Source organism: Chenopodium quinoa, unplaced genomic scaffold (assembly GCF_001683475.1).
Source record: "Chenopodium quinoa cultivar QQ74 unplaced genomic scaffold, ASM168347v1, whole genome shotgun sequence".
NCBI lineage: Eukaryota > Viridiplantae > Streptophyta > Magnoliopsida > Caryophyllales > Amaranthaceae > Chenopodium > Chenopodium quinoa.
In genome coordinates, this window is record NW_018744537.1 from 1,562,672 (window position 1) to 1,579,376 (window position 16,705).

The window sequence follows — 16,705 nt, forward strand, 5'->3', positions numbered from 1 at the left end:
TAAATATGATCAAATTCATGTATGGTATGTGTTTTTGGAAAGGCGAAAAGCACATACATACATATGGCTCTAACGTAAACCCGTATGATTTGAGATTTGACTAGTAGTAGGTAAACTTGCATTACAAGAATTTTTTGGTTCAACATAACATGTTTAAGATGCAACATCGGATACTCGAAAAATGGGAGTATACTACAGTTAAGATTAAGTAAGGTAGGCAAAGAACATTTAATAGTTGACAGAGGATGATACTTGAATTTGGCATTACTAGTATGGAGTCCCCACAAGTGCAACAGGTTTTACTTGTAGAAATTGAAGGCCAGGTGATACTTTTGCAATATAGTGACCCAATTTTGTTGTACTTGTACAACTTACACTCTTATTTCTTACTCAATATTGATTTGTTGCTACATTATTCAAATCAAGCTCCTAGAGGGCCCGATCGACATTGCTAGTGGTGGAAATTTTCAACCCTTTTTACTAATGGGTAAACATATCGAGTCCATTAAACAAGTGGGTCATATTAGTGCTTGCATACCATTATAATTTTCTCACAGATGCGACGTGCCTAACTTATTTGCCACAAAAGCAGATGATAAGAATCGATTCCTACATCTCTTGAAACTGGGATGGAAACCTTAACAATGACCATGAACTCGACATGAGAAGACTTATTTGCCATCGCTAAATTTCTTTGGTATCTTAACCAATAATAATGATAAAGGCCCAGTCCAAAAAAAGAAAATCCCATCTGTAAAAACCTAAGGTATGAAAAGGGTAGTATGTGAGGGAGCCCCAATTAATCTCCGAGATTAACACTCTAACTTAATCTCCTCTCACAATTTTATGCATTTGTTTTCGTGCCACTTTACTATTTCACTTTTATTATTTTAAAAATAAAAGTAAAACAATATATTGTGAGAGGAGATTAACTTTCCATGTCAATCTCAGAGATTAACTTGAATTCTCTCGTAGTATTTCCTTTGCTTACCCCATCTTCCTTTCCTTTCCTTTTGATGTCGAATTAGCCACTTTACGAGTCACTCACTCTTCCTTTCCCATTTGTAAAACTGTATTCTGCTACTTCCTACTTTCTTCTCCAGTTTCCATTTACTCTTCTCTAACCCCCCCTTTTCTTCTTCAATCATATTCCCACCTAATTATTACAAACAACTTCAATTTAATTTCCAATAATCAATTTTAAAGAAAAACCACAAAAGAAAAAAATGGAAGAAAAACAACAAGATAAGCTGATAAAACCAAACTTATCCCATAAAATTGTTAAAGGGGTTATTAATTTGGTAGTGTAAATCACTGCTATTAATGGTTAATTGATCATAATCGATTGAAAAGTTGGCGGCGAAGATGGAAGCGAGCACGGCCCCACCAGGGTACATAACAAATCAACAAGGGCCGCCGGTGACGGTGATAAACCAACAGTCGGCGGGCCATTACCGGGCCCCAAGCGGGCATGTGGGGCCCGTAATAGGAGTATTAGCAGTGATTGCAGTGTTGGGTATTTTAGCTGGGTTAGTTGGGAGATTGTGTGGTGGGAGGTCTGTAATGGGGTATGGCCCACGTTTCGATGTTGAGGCTTGGTTAGAGGCGAAGTGTTCTGCTTGTCTTGATGGTCATGTTGCTCCTCCTTCGCATCGGCCGCAGCCGCATATGCATATGAATACGCACATTGCTATGGAGAGTATTCCTGCTGCTGTTCACGGCGGTGGTGGTGGCGGCGGCAATGATGATCATGGTCGTGGTCGTGGTGAGAATGTTTCGTTGCGGCTGCATCCGCAGCATCCGCAGCGGATGCAGCAGCAGCATCCGGAGGTGATGTTGCTGCCGCAACAACAACAACAACAACAACAGCAACAGAAACAGAAACAGCAGCAGCAGCAGCAGCAGCATTCGGAGGTGTTGTTGCGGCCGCTTCCTACTCAACAGGGGCCGGGTGCTGTTGGGCGTCCGGAGGCTGAGATAAGAGTTGTAAGGGATCAAGAAGAGAAGCGTGGAAAGGAAGTGGATGAAGGTGTTGAGGATGAAGATGATATGAGTGATTTTTCAGATCATACAGATGAAGAATGTCACCATGACCAGGACTATGAACACGAACACGAACTAGAACAGCACCCGCAACAACAGCTTCATCGGCAGCAGCAGCTGCAGCAACAACATCATCAGCAGCTGCTGCAGCACCAGCAACATCAGCAGCAGCTGCAGCAACAACATCAGCAGCAGCTGCAACAACGAGAGCAGCATCAGCAGCGGCTGCAGCAGCAACAACAACAACAGCCTTATCCACCGCATTGATGTAGTTTGATTTGTAGATTAATTGGTGATACTAGTTTTTAATTTTGTCAACTTGTAGAAAACCAAGTGAAAATACTACGGGGTACAAATATTATTAGTCTATTTACCAACCCAATTTTTATGTGTGTATGTGTGGATTATCCCCTTTTTTTAAAAAAAAAGTTACTGTTGATTGCTCCAATATTTTAGAATTGGAATTAGAATTTAATCCATGATAGATCTTATTGATTCGTAACTAGGCCACTAGGCCATCCGTGTGAAATACTTACTGGTACGTATGAGCAAGTCTTTGGTAAGAGTCTTACATTAACTAAAAAATTGCCCGTTTTCCTTGTAATGTGTACTCTATGACCTAGAAGGCTTACAATTATGCTACTAGACGGTGTTTCCTTGATATATGTTCGTCGTTACAACAGTTGCAAGAAAGGTAGATAGGTCTGTTCGGCAAAAATCCACTGTAATTATGTTTATGAGAAACCAAATTATTGGTGTCTTTCATAAATTTTACTAGGACAATCTGCACCTGATCTAACAGGTCCCCCATTCACATTCTAAACATCTGAAACTGGTGAATTACTAGCACTACAGCTGATTTACTCATGTAAACTGTAGTGTACTCTTTAGTTGCATGCTCATCATTTGAAGTCTTGTGACCTACCAAAAATTTACTCTTGCTAATTTTTGAGAGTTCTAATTTTCTAAAATTAGCTTCTATTTTTGAGGTGGAATTTATATGGAAGCCCAAAGATGGGGGCCCAAAGATGAGTTAACTTAAGTCATACAGTTGTAGAGTAGTACCAAGTGGAAATGTGATGGATACAGAGTTACACTTTCGATTCTTCGATTATATATTTTGATGTATCTATCTCAAATTTCAGATAAACAACAATGCACAAAAAAAAAGTTCATCTGAAATATAGGGACAAATATAGTGTGTAATTGTTCATCCTACGCACTTAACTAACTACCCATTTTCACAAAATGGAGATGAGAAAGTAAATAAGAAAGAATGAAAGATTAATATTTTGATTAGATGTAATCATGTATATACTACGCATTTGGACACATTTATGATAAAAGTTTGACGTATCTAGAGTTAGGCATGACCAGACTAGCACAAAATTGGTAAGACCTAATATAAGTCCATAACGAACTTAAACTTACATAAGAGATACATTAATGAGACATACTACATAAGTCAAGCATGCACATCAATTTTAAATTGTGGCACAAGCCTGAGGGGTCGGCTCGATTGTCGATCCACACATTTTTAACTAATTAATAAAATATCTAAATTATTAAGAGGCCTACTAGAACAACACGTTATATAGGACGACGGGTTGTGTTCAGACCTTGTTTATTAAAGATTGACACAAAACAAAATATCCTTAGACTTTATCCCATTTTTGTAACGGTCCGCTAGATCACGAGGCTCATTGGCATGGCACACATCCGACCTATCATATAGGTAGCTATAACTTGTGAGTACATGCTAGAAAAAGAACCATACCTTCTATTTGGGTCCTAGTCTCCTAGAGTATGACGACTACTGCTACATAAAAGGTCCACACCATCGTGGGCATCAATCTTAAGATGGGACTTTTGCTTTCATTCTTTTTCTTCATCCAATTAGAAGAAAGATCATGTATGACTATATTAGTGATGATGGGATTGGTGTGGTCACACTCGGGTGCATGCTTATTCTCACTTTGTGATGATCGTAGAGGATGAACTATACATTTCATTTTGCTTCAACTTTAAGTTAATCCAATCTGATTCAATTAATGTGTTGCAAACTCTATGAACAAATTATGGTGCAGGACAAAAGGCCAACCCCTAAGGCCCTAATAAATTGATCAGATTCGGCCTTTTAATCCAAATTCAAGGATGAAATCGAGTTTCTTTTTTGATATCCAAGTCATTAATATAAGTGCGAGTGGTATGTAATGTAACATGTTACATGTTACTTATCCCTTTATTTCCAAAATGTGTTTCTTCAATGTTCATTGTGATTATTTGTCGTCACACAAGTTAAATAAGAAAAGGTAATTAGTATTATACTAGGTGGTCTGCAGGCCTGGTATCGTTTTCGTTACGGAACTACAGGAGATCAAGGGAAGAAGCACCACCTGCAATATGCTATATGCCTATAAGCCTATAGTTTACTAGTAAGGTGCATAGTGATAAAATTAAACTTGATTGCTTATCTTAGTGGCAGCAATAAGCTCAAGTATAATGGCTCTATCATTAAAGGAATTGAAGTAGCCTGGACTAATATTTACCAATTTCTTGGTGGTCCTCATTTTAATCATTTAGTGGGGGAGTTGGTCCACGAATCATCCAATTGGTAAAAAGGTTGGTAGTGATAGTAGGTACTACGTAGTAGTATTGCCCCAAGATTAATATTGAGCAAGTATTTCTTTATATTCAATATACATTAAACTAGAAAAGATACATATACTTATAACTTTTACTTTATTAATTATCTGATCAGAATTTTCAAACTTAGTACTTCGTATATCTATTTTGACCTCCTTTATTATATTCTTTGTACGGGATGGTGCCGACACCATTATGACTATAACGAAACTACGCCATGTTATCATTTTCTTACTATTACTGTTATCGGTATACTCTCCATAACGGCTTCTACCATAGCCACGTGGACAGCTGCTTCTGACCACGTAGGCACTTGTTGCCTACTAAGTTTACTTGCCCCCAATGCACTAGCTTGGTTGTTTTCCTATAAATACCCAAGTATAATTCATTATTAAAGTACAATCTTTATCTCTCTAACCCTCTTTCTATCTCTTAAAACACCCTCTCATCTCCTTTCTTGTTCTTCTCATCAATTGCTAACTTTAGCATCGGAGCGGTTATCCCTGGATAATCTCTCAGGTTAGCTAATCCACGTTGACTGTGCAGGTACTCAGTTGGACGATAAACCTTTACAGACCCTAGACACAGGTTATCGGAGCTCATATCGGAACACTAGAATTGGAAGGATTTTGGTTGATAGTCATCTCTTCCAAAGGCTTTACCACTGACTTCATGTGCATGTGAGTGATATTGGAATTAACTTATCCTTCTTCGAGCTCACCATCACCGAATTAGTTGTTACTTTTATGTTGTACTGGTCCATATTACTCAAGTCATGTAATACATAGTACGCGTGATTAGACTCGAAATCAATTAGTGTTATAAGTATAGCTATTTTATTTTTTTTTAATTTTTTTTTTGTTAACGAAATTGTATAGCTAAATCTAAATATAAATAAATAAATTGCACATGCACATGATACCCTAAGGAACCTAAAGGAAGATGATAATTGTAGAGAGTACAAAAAGTTCAAAAAGTGAAGGATAGAATTCAAACTTTTGCTAAATTTTTATTTAATGACTTCAAATTAAATATGACTTATTATTTAGACACAGAAGGAGTAAGCAAATACCTAAATTTGGGAATATTCTTTAACATTCTTGGTATACATGCTTAGAGTTTCAGTCGTCTCATAGATTCATAGTATATATTCCATTGGACTGACTTCATCTCGACCAACCTTCCTCTTCTTGTCTTAAGGTAGCGCGAAGAACATCCTTGATTTTCTCATAGAAATGCCTATCTCAGCTACTAGAACATTAATGTTGTTAATATCGCCATGATTTTCATAGGAGAGAAGTGATTATTTGAGATAATGGGAGAAAGATAAAAAAAATTGGGATTCCTTCAGCTGCATTATTTTGGCCTATATGCTTAATGGGCTGAATAGATGCAGAATCAATTTCTCCCATTGTACGTAAGAGGGGGTGTTAAGTTTATTTGTGATCAAGCTACGCGAGAACTAAATTCTTCTAAAATTGTAAAATATTTTAATTGTACACACCCGAGTGTACCTTGCACCCAACTTACCTAAAGTTAATTTTTACTCTTCATTTGAATTTTATATGAAGAATATAGGGAATTAGGGATTATTTTAGGATTCTATGACCAAATAATAAGAGGTTATTTAGAGAATTAAACTCATGTAAAAACCGATAAGACTCTTGAATCCACAATCACTTTGAAAGAATGAAAACTCAAAATTTTAAAATTGTACCGGTTTAAATAAGTACGGAGTAATGGACTAGTTGTCTTTTACTTTATTTATAGGCTCGCATAGTTCCACCGGGTAATCACCACACAAGATAATAAAATACAAGTATATACTCCATATCAATTTAACACAATGTTGTGTATTGATGTCATTCCCCTCCTACAAGGTAATTAAGTACTATTGCTTATTATTACTAGCTTTTAATTAATATTTAAGGTACTTAATGATAAAGCCTTGGTTGCTTTTCTTGATTGCTTAATAGGGGATTTGGTCCACAGATTCAATCAATAGGAAAGAACTAGTAGTGATAAACTGATACGAGTAACAATAGTGTATCGCACCCCATGATTAATAGGAAGTATTGGTTTATCATATTACGTTGATACCCTTTTCCCCACAATAATCTAATATATATGTAAAGTAGACATTTTTCAAGAGTATTCGGCGCGCCATGTAAGCAAAGGTATGTTTTCGACCAATTAAAAATTAGATTTCTATTTTATTTTGGAATTAAAAAATTTGTTTGCCACCTTAACAAAAGTGACTAATGAGATTTAAGAATTTTGCCACGTAATTTCTATTTTATTTTGGAATTAAAAAATTCGTTTGCCACGTAAGAAATATCATTATTTCGACCAATAAGAATAAAGGTTTGTATTTATTTTTGAATTAAAAATATACTTTTTCCTACCAATAAAAAAATAAGGATGAAGATTTGATATATCTATAAACTTTTATCTTTTTTAAATTATTGTTATCCATGAGAGTATTAGTAGATTTTGAATATAAAGGGACTTTAAAGATTCCATGATTCAAAGTACGTTACAAAATAAAATAAAAACCTTTACGAAGGGTCCAAAGAATCCGGAATAAGGAGGGGAAGGATACATATGTGCAATTCAAATATGAACGTCTCCCGAATTTCTATTTCTCTTGTGGTGTTCTTGGCCAAACTGAGAAGGACTGCCCGTATGAGGAAGGAGGTGATGGGGGGGAGGAGAAACAATGGGGCATGTGGCTGAGAGCTTCCCCTCGAAAGGGACTGTCTCAAAAAAAGGAAGAAATGGAGATGATACATTGTAGCAGAAAACTGGTCTTCACGCATAAATCCCTAGAGGGGAAAAATCGAAAGGCAGGGGATGGTGTTGGTTTAGGGGGTAGTGAAAAGGGGAAGAGAAAAGAAGGCCAGGTGGTGACAGTCCATGAAGAGGACCCTAACAATCAGAGTGCTCGAACATTGAACCAATCGACTGATAGGCATGATGGTTATGAAACTGTGCATAATATGAGGAGGTCGTGTGAAATGCCTCTGGCTAAGGCTGGATATTATACAGGAGGGGGAATGGTAGGGGATAAGGGTGTGGAAAATGAGCAAAATCTCAGTGTGACTCATGAAGTAGCCGAATTAGAGAAAGATCATCGTGGTACACATACAATGGATGGGGAGGGTATAATAAGTACGAACAGGGGCTTTACAAGAAGAGGAAGAAATAGAGTGGACAAAATGAGTTTGGATGGTCCTGTTATGATGGAAACAAGTGTGGTAGGTGAACAGAATATAGCTGGAATTAAGAGAAACATGATGGCAGGGGTGAATGAGGAAGTTTTGACAACTCAGGAGGAGGGGGTTAAAAGGAGAAAGATGAACTACGAGCACTCAACCGGGGACGGTGTTATCCAAGTAGAGGTGGATGGAAACAACCATCCGCTCGAAGAACAATGAAAATTCTCAGCTGGAACGTCTTCGGGGCTGGCAACCCGAGGACATGTAACACCCTCCGGGATATTTGTTGGAGGGAGAGGCCAAATGTGGTGTTCCTTATGGAAACCAAAGTGGAAGCTAGCGTAATGGAGAAAACTAGACATCGTTGTGGGCTTGATCAGGGGGTAAATATAAGCAGTAGGGGGCGGGCTGGTGGTCTAAGCATATGGTGGCGTGATGTTAATGCATCGATGGTCTCATACTCAGACCATCACTGTGCTCTGGACATATGTGGCAGTGAGGGAGTGCCGATTTGGAGAGCGTGTGGAATATATGGGTGGCCGGATACGGAGAATAAATACAAGACTTGGAAATTGATGAGGAAACTCAAGGGTGAATGCTCTACACCGTGCTTATTCTTCGGTGACTTTAATGAGATCACTAGCTCTTTAGAGAAGGAAGGGGGAGCTATGAGGAGAGAGTGTCTAATGCAGAATTTCCATGATGCCATTGAAGATTGCAATTTAAGAGATATGGGATTTAAAGGTTGTGCTTATACATGGCAGCGGGGTGGGACAGTAGAAACGGTCATTCGGGAAAGGCTAGATAGAATTCTGGGTGATAAAGCGTGGTGCAATATGTTTCCCCAGGCTAAAGTTAAGCATATGGTGAGAATAACTTCTGACCATGCGCCCATTATGATGTCCACAACTATGATTTTTGATTGTGGGAAGAAAAGCAGGCCATTCAGATTTGAAGCGTGGTGGCTATCTAGCAGTGAATGTACTGAAGTGGTGGAGAAGACTTGGAGGGAAAATGTTGATGCTATGCCACACGAAAAAGTGGCTGGGTGCGCAAGTTCTCTTAAGTCTTGGGCTCAGAAGAAGTTCGGGGATATCAGGAAGAGGCTGAGGGAACGTGAGAAGGAATTAAAAGAGGTGCAGGGAGGAATATTGGATGGCTTCCTACTTGAAAAATGTGAAAGGCTCTCTGAGGAAATAACCGAATTGAGGAGAATGGAGGAATCGTATTGGTTCGCAAGAGCTCGTGCAAATGAGATGAAAGATGGTGACAAAAATACGGCTTATTTCCACCGCAAAGCAAGTTCTAGACGTGTTCACAACCGAATTGATGGCATCTTTGATTCTAAAGGCAATTGGAGAGAAGATGAAAATGGGATTAAAGGCACAATGACCTCATATTTTGAAAATCTCTTTACCTCTGATGACCCTTCAGACTTTGAAGAGGCGCTTCAAGGAGTCTCACCCCTGGTGACTACGGAGATGAATGATTGTCTGATCATAAGAGTTGCTCTGTTCCAAATGCATCCTAACAAAGCGCCGGGCCCTGACGGTATGCATGCTTTATTTTTCCAAAATTTCTGGCATGTTGTTGGACATGACATTGTATGTATGGTTAAAAATTGGTGGGAAGGCAGATATGATATTGCTAGGCTAAACAATACGTGCATTGTTTTAATTCCGAAGTGCTATGAGCCTAAGCAAATGAAGGATTTTAGACCTATTAGCTGTTGTAATGTGCTATACAAAATTATTTCAAAGACTCTAGCTAATAGGCTAAAACCGTTCTTGAATACCATCATCTCCACAAATCAGAGTGCTTTTATACCGGGACGCCTTATTACAGACAATGCTACCATTGCCTTCGAGATTTTTCATACTATGAAGAGAGGAGGGGAAGGGAGAGCCGGAAATTTAGCATTGAAGATGGATATGAGCAAAGCGTATGATAGGGTAGAATGGGGATTCTTGAAGAGGGTGATGGGGAAAATGGGGTTCTCTGATGGGTGGTGCACAAGGGTGATGGAATGTATCTCAAAGGTTTCCTTTTCCTTCAAGCTGAATTCGGAGATCTATGGTTCGGTTACTCCGTCGAGAGGTTTGAGACAGGGTGATCCAATATCTCCGTACTTATTTTTGATATGCGCTGATGTCTTTTCTGGTTTGTTGTCTAAGGCTTCCAGGGATAAGACTATTCATGGGGCGAAATTTTGCAGAGCTGCACCAAGAATTTCTCATCTATTCTTTGCAGACGACAGTATCCTGTTTACAAGAGCTACTTTACAGGAATGCTCTGAAATTACTGACATTATCAGGAAGTATGAACAAGCAACGGGCCAGAACGTCAACCTAGATAAAACAGAAGTGGCTAGTAAACATGTACCTATGGAAAGGAGAGCTATGATCGTTGATATGCTTGGTGTCAAGGAGATTGATAAGCATGAAAAGTACTTGGGCTTACCGACTATCATTGGGAAATCAAAGAAGACAATCTTTGGGGGTTTATGTGATAGGATACGCAAGAAGCTTAGCTGCTGGAAGGATAAGCTCCTTTCAAAGCCTGGTAAAGAAGTGCTGCTAAAAGTTGTAATACAGGCCATACCCACATATATAATGAGCCTATTCAGAATTCCCGATAGCATTATTGCAGAAATTCATAAGTTGTTAAACAGATTCTGGTGGGGCACCTCAGACCTGAAGCGGAAAATTCATTGGCAGGCATGGGATAAATTATGTACTCCAAAGGGCAATGGTGGAATGGGATTCCGTGATTTAAAGGACTTTAACCAAGCATTCCTCACTAAGCAATGCTGACGTTTGCTTACTAATCCGCATTCTCTAGTGTATGCCGTAGTCAAGGCTCGATACTTCTAAAGAACGGGTATCCTAGAGGCTTGTAGAGGATATGATCCGAGTTATTTATGGAGAAGCTGGTAGGGAGCAAAAGGGGTCCTCCGAGATGGCATAGGCTGGAAAATTGGCAATGGCAGAGGGATTCGAGTATGGCAGGATCCATGGTCATTTCGGGAAGGGGTTAGAGTGATTCCCCATAAGGAGAATCAAGAAGTGAGTGAAGGGTTGGTTGTAGCAGAGCTTATGAGCGATATCCCTGAGCAGTGGAATGAAGACATGGTAAGGGAGATGCTAGGCGTTGATGCGGAACTAGCACTTGCACAGCCCCTATCTCTCACAGGGGAGGAGGATCAAGTCTATTGGAGACTTACAAAAAATGGCCTGTTCACTGTCAAATCCTGCTACTGGATGATAAGGATGGGGAGTAATGCTGTCAATAATGGTGGGGATATGTGGAAGTCAATGTGGCACTTGAATTTTCCCCCAAAGATTAAGCATTTCATTTGGAGCGCACTAAAGGGTAATATGGCTGTTAAAGCGAGGCTACATCAACGACACATCGTGACCAATAGCAGCTGCAACATATGCGGATCATCTGAGGAGTCTATCATGCACACCCTATTTGCCTGTGTTGCTGCTATAGTGATATGGAGTAGAAGCAATTTTGGAAGCCTAATTGTCGAGGCTCCTACAGGCTCATTCATAGGCTGCTGGCAATGGTTGAAAAATAAAGTGTCGAAGGATACATTATTGTTGATGGCAGCCTTAATGTGGGCGGCATGGCGATGTAGGAACTCCAAGGTGTATGAGAATGTTGAGCCTGATGCCGTAAAAGTAGCGATAAGTTGCTGCAGCTATGCGACCGACTATGAAATTTTTTTGAAGAGGGTCTATGGGAAGGCAACAACACCTATAAAGCGCTCTCCCTCTAAATGGAAGTGTCCGGATTTAGGATGGGTGAAGCTTAATGTGGATGCTCATCTAGGCAACCAAGATTCGGCAGCAATGGGGGTGGTTTGCAGGGATCATTTAGGCCAATTGTTGTTCACAGCCACGAGAGAAACTCCTCTAGCTTCTCCTGAATGCGTTGAGGCCCAAGCAGTACGGTATGCTCTTATATTGGCAAAAAGGTATGGCCATAGGAATGTTTGGGTGGAATCTGATGCACAAAATGTGATAACGTCAATATCGCCCCTAAGCACAGGGAGAGCCCCTATCTTCTCTATATACAGGGATATTATTGTCCTTGGTGCTTCGTTTGAACATTGTATTTTTTCTCATGTGAAGAGGGTGGGTAATACTGTGGCTCATCTAGTGGCGAGAGGTGATATGAGTACTACATCGGAAGTAATTCGTTTTGCCCCTTTCCCACCTAGTATTGTAACGTTGGCGTCTTTGGACTTATCTTCTTAATATAATCGTTACTTTGCTCTCAAAAAAAAAGATGAATTAATTCATAGTATTTTCAAATACGTGATCGCAATAAAAGATAAGCCTTATCAAGGCAATTTGCCAAAAGATTGCGGCCTTCTATAATTTATCAAGGCAATTTTTTTTTATCTATTTTATCAGTCAAGCAAAATATTATCAATTGTTTCAATAGTTAATAAAATGATAAAATTTAAGTTGGGAAAAAGATATAAATTAATTTAATTAGCTTATAATTTGTTATTATTATAAATAGGCATTAATTTAATTCACGCACCATCAAAAAATCACACAATATCTCATACAAAACAAATTGCACATTGAGGTTTAAGAAAATGTCGGTGTAATTCCTTAAACTCAATTTTTTTTTTCAAATTATAATTACTGGTAATATTATTTTTAACTATTTTTTTCATTGTATTGTTTTCTTAGGTGTACTTCGTCGATTCGAGATCTTAATTCAACCAAAAATGATTGGAAAATTAAAGTACGCGTATCAAGGCTTTTTGATGTTTTGAACTTTCGAAAACATAATAGTTTGATTAGTTTGGACATGGTTTTAATTGACGAAGAGGTATGCGTTTAATTTTTTTTTTATTTGATAATACTTATCGTTTTAAGTTCATGGTGCAACATACAATATTATTTTAACATATAATATTATTTTGCATATGTAGGGTGATTATGCCACGCTTCAATCAAAGGAAAATTTGTCCAACAATTTCGTTCAAAACTAATTGAAGGCAAAGTTTACACAATTCGATATTTTTCTGTTGTACCTAACAAGAATGAATATCGTGTTGTGAGCGATAACAAGATAATGATACAATTTTTTCAAAATACATCTGTTAAGGGTGTTGCAGATAATAATAAAATTCCGTTGCATAGATTTGATTTTGTTCGATTGCAACATTTAGATCAGTTCCGTAGTAATGCAACACTCCCTGGTATATATTTTACATATTTTCAATTTTTATATTTTAAAAAATTCTATAGTGCTATCATTCGTTTTACTAACTTTTTTTTTTTTTTTTTGTATATCACTTTGCTTTACAAGATGTGGTTGGTATGGTTGTAAACGAAATTGGAGATTCAATTGAAATAGAAGACAAATGGTAATTTTTATTTTAATATATTTATATATATTATTATTATCAATTACGATAAACTAAAACTTATAATTATATGATGATTTATATTTGATTTATTCTAGATTTATTAGTAAATTATTTGTATTTTGATCAAAGAAAAGTATGTTGTATAAGCTTTGAATTGTCTATTAGCTTAGTAATTACGATTTGTGTCTATATTAACTATTAAGAGTTACAGTGTATAGCCATCTAACATTTTCAAAACTACCTTCACAATTAATTAATATGTCCATAATATACTTTAGTTAGCTTGTTTAATCTTCACGTAATTATCAACTCTTTTTCTTTCTTACCAGTAGAGTAAGTGAGTATACATACTATAAATAACACTTGCAAAGTATAGGTTTAGTTTACAAGCCGTCCATGATATAATATTATTGAAGTTGACTTTAACTTAAATGAGTAGAAAATTAGGTGATCAATAGATGACATAGGAGATTAGGAAATTAAGTGATTAATTAAGTGATTAATTAGGCATATGCATGCATATACAGTCAATTTTTATTAATTAATGGAGTACTTAAGACGTCATTTAGAGCAAGTTCAACCGTAAGAAGTACTGTACTATAATATACTCGTAATATAATAGGGGAATTAACCTAAGGTGATACAAAGACTAATATAATTTGAAATTTTGAATTGTATAAATTTATGTCAAATGTCAACTTTGTTAATATTGATAAATTGAGCCAATTGAGGTGTTTAATAGATATCGAGTTATGCCTAATCCTCGTAACTAATGTAAGACTCCATTTCATGCTAATTGGCACTAATTTAAATACATATTAATGGTTTATTGTCATATGTCATTATTGATGATAAATTACATCTTAGTTTAGATTAAATAGTTGACAAGTCGTACGCACACAGGCACACTCTACTTTACATTAGTAGGATATTGTCCGCTTTAATACATTTGTATATATTATTATTATCAATTACGATAAACTAAAACTTATAATTGTATGATAATTTCACTACACGAATAGAGAAAATTGGCAACGGTTCAAACCCCCCCCAAAGGCAACGGTTTTGAACCGTTGCGTATTAGAGGGTTGCCAAATCCCAAAATAATTGGCAACGGTTCAAAACCGTTGCCAACTCAAGCAATTGGCAACGGTTAACCGTTGCCAACTCAACAAATTGGCAACGGTAACCGTTGCCAATTGCTATGGCGCCTTTTTTTTTTAATTAAATTTAATGCAGTTGGCACCGGTTAACCGGTGCCATTGACTTGTTTTTTTTTTTTTAACACTTCAAAATCAGCATAAACATACACCATAATCGTTATTCTAAAAAAAAAAAAAACACCAGAATCGTATCATCATTCAGCAGTAATCACTAATGAACAACAATGAACACCATAATATACATGAATATATTATATTAAATAAATTGTTATTTTACAATTTATAAAAAAATTATATAAATAAAAACGTAACAATGAACAACAAAACACCAAATCCTTGGATCTTGAATCCTTCGTCTATGAGCAATTGCTGTAGTTGTAATACTACCTGCATTAATTAAATTAAAACCCCAAAAATCAGAAAAAATTTCGAACCAATAACCTGGAAACTAATAAACCCAGAACTTTAAACAAAGAAAAAACCATTGTTACGTTTTAGTCTAGAACCTAATAAACCCAGAAAAAACCAATAATCTAGAACCTAATAAACCCAGAAAAAACTAACAAAAAAACTAGAAACAAAAAACACAGAAAAAACCAAAGTAATTCGAACCTAGAAAATTCGAAAAAAATCCGAACCCAGAAACCCAGAAATTTAAACAAAAAAAACTAAAAAAATTCGAACCAATCAAATTCGAAACCCAGAAAACAATCCGAACCCAAAAACCCAGAAAAAACCAAAGGAATTCGAATCCAAAAATTCGAAAAAAATCCGAACCCAGAAACCCAGAAATTTAAACAAAAAAAACCAAAAAAATTCGAACCAATCAAATTCGAAACCCAGAAAACAATCCGAACCCAAAAACCCAGAAAAAACCAAAGGAATTCGAACCCAAAAATTCGATAAAAATTCGAACCCAGAAATTTAAACCCAAAAAACCCAAAAAATTCAAGAAACTAAGAAACCGAGAAAAAATCGAGAAAAAACAAAAAAAAACCAGGTATTCGAACCTAGAAAAACCCCAAAAAAAACGAAAAAATTTCGAACCCAGAAATTAAAACACGAAAAAAAGCAAAAAAAATTCAAGAAAATACCTTGCTTGGTAGCTATAATTGAAGAAGAACGAAGGATTTGAGAGTTTAGAGAGATCTGAGGTGCATGCGGATGAGAGATGAGAGAGAACGAAGGAGCTCTGAATGAAAGATCAGAAAATAAAAGGAGAGAGGGTTGATGAGAGAGAATGAATTTGAGAGAGAGATAGAGGGGCTGAGGGAAGGAGAAGCCTTTTTATAAAATCCTTTTAATTTTTTTTTAAATAATCAGTTGGCAACGGTTGTTGCCAACTCTAACCCTTTTATTTATTTATTTTTTTAAAAAAAATTATCAATTGGCAACGGTTAACCGTTGCCAACTCTTACCTAATTTTTTTTTTAAAAAAAAATAAACAGTTGGCAACAGTTAACCGTTGCCAATTCTAAAATTTTAATTGGCGCTCATTTTAGTTGGCAACGGTTTTCATGAACCGCTGCCATAGGGGGGTGCCTATTTAGTTTTTTCTACTGGTGTTTATATTTGATTTATTCTAGATTTATTAGTAAATTATTTGTATTTTGATATCATGGTTAGGGGACAATGAATCCAATTAAAGATTTGGGATAAAGTATTTCCTGAATATTTAAGACAAAAAGACCTACTTGCTGATTCCAGTAAGCCTTTTGGTATAGTTGTTACTTCAACAATGGTCAAATATTTTAATGGTAAGTATCATATATTAGTCATTATAATAACTTTTTTTTTTTAATATTTACAATGAATAACCTAATTTGCCATTGTCATTTTGTTTATAGGGAAAATTAATCTAAATACTTCTGCATCAACCAAAATTTATATTGATCTTCAAATTTCTGAGGTTGATGAATTGAAATCTTTATGGAGGTATGTTATTTCAATAATTTTAATTTTTATGCTATTCTTTCTACTATACATAAATATATCTCTTATATATGATCATTATAATGCAGTGAGAAGTTAGATAATACTACCATTGGAAAACTTGAAATTCAACAATCAACATTGGACCTGAAGAAATCAACTCTAAAAAAGTTGATATTTTAACGCTTATGAATCATGTACAAAAAACATTAGAAAAGGTATTTTAATACATCACTTTATTATACTTTATACGAAGTATATGATAAATCTTAAATTCAAACCTAATTTTATTTTTAAAATCATAT

The 16,705-nt window shown here is 36.4% G+C and overlaps 1 long non-coding RNA gene across 1 annotated transcript; it reads right to left on the reverse strand.

The window, feature by feature from the left end:
• Positions 1-14,693: 14,693 nt before the first annotated feature.
• Positions 14,694-15,880, reverse strand: LOC110698876. The gene is made up of 2 exons (XR_002506820.1): positions 15,563-15,880; positions 14,694-14,855 (listed from the first exon to the last, which is right to left on the reverse strand). It is a non-coding gene; the product is annotated as an uncharacterized LOC110698876 (long non-coding RNA).
• Between the last annotated feature and the right edge of the window lie 825 nt (positions 15,881-16,705).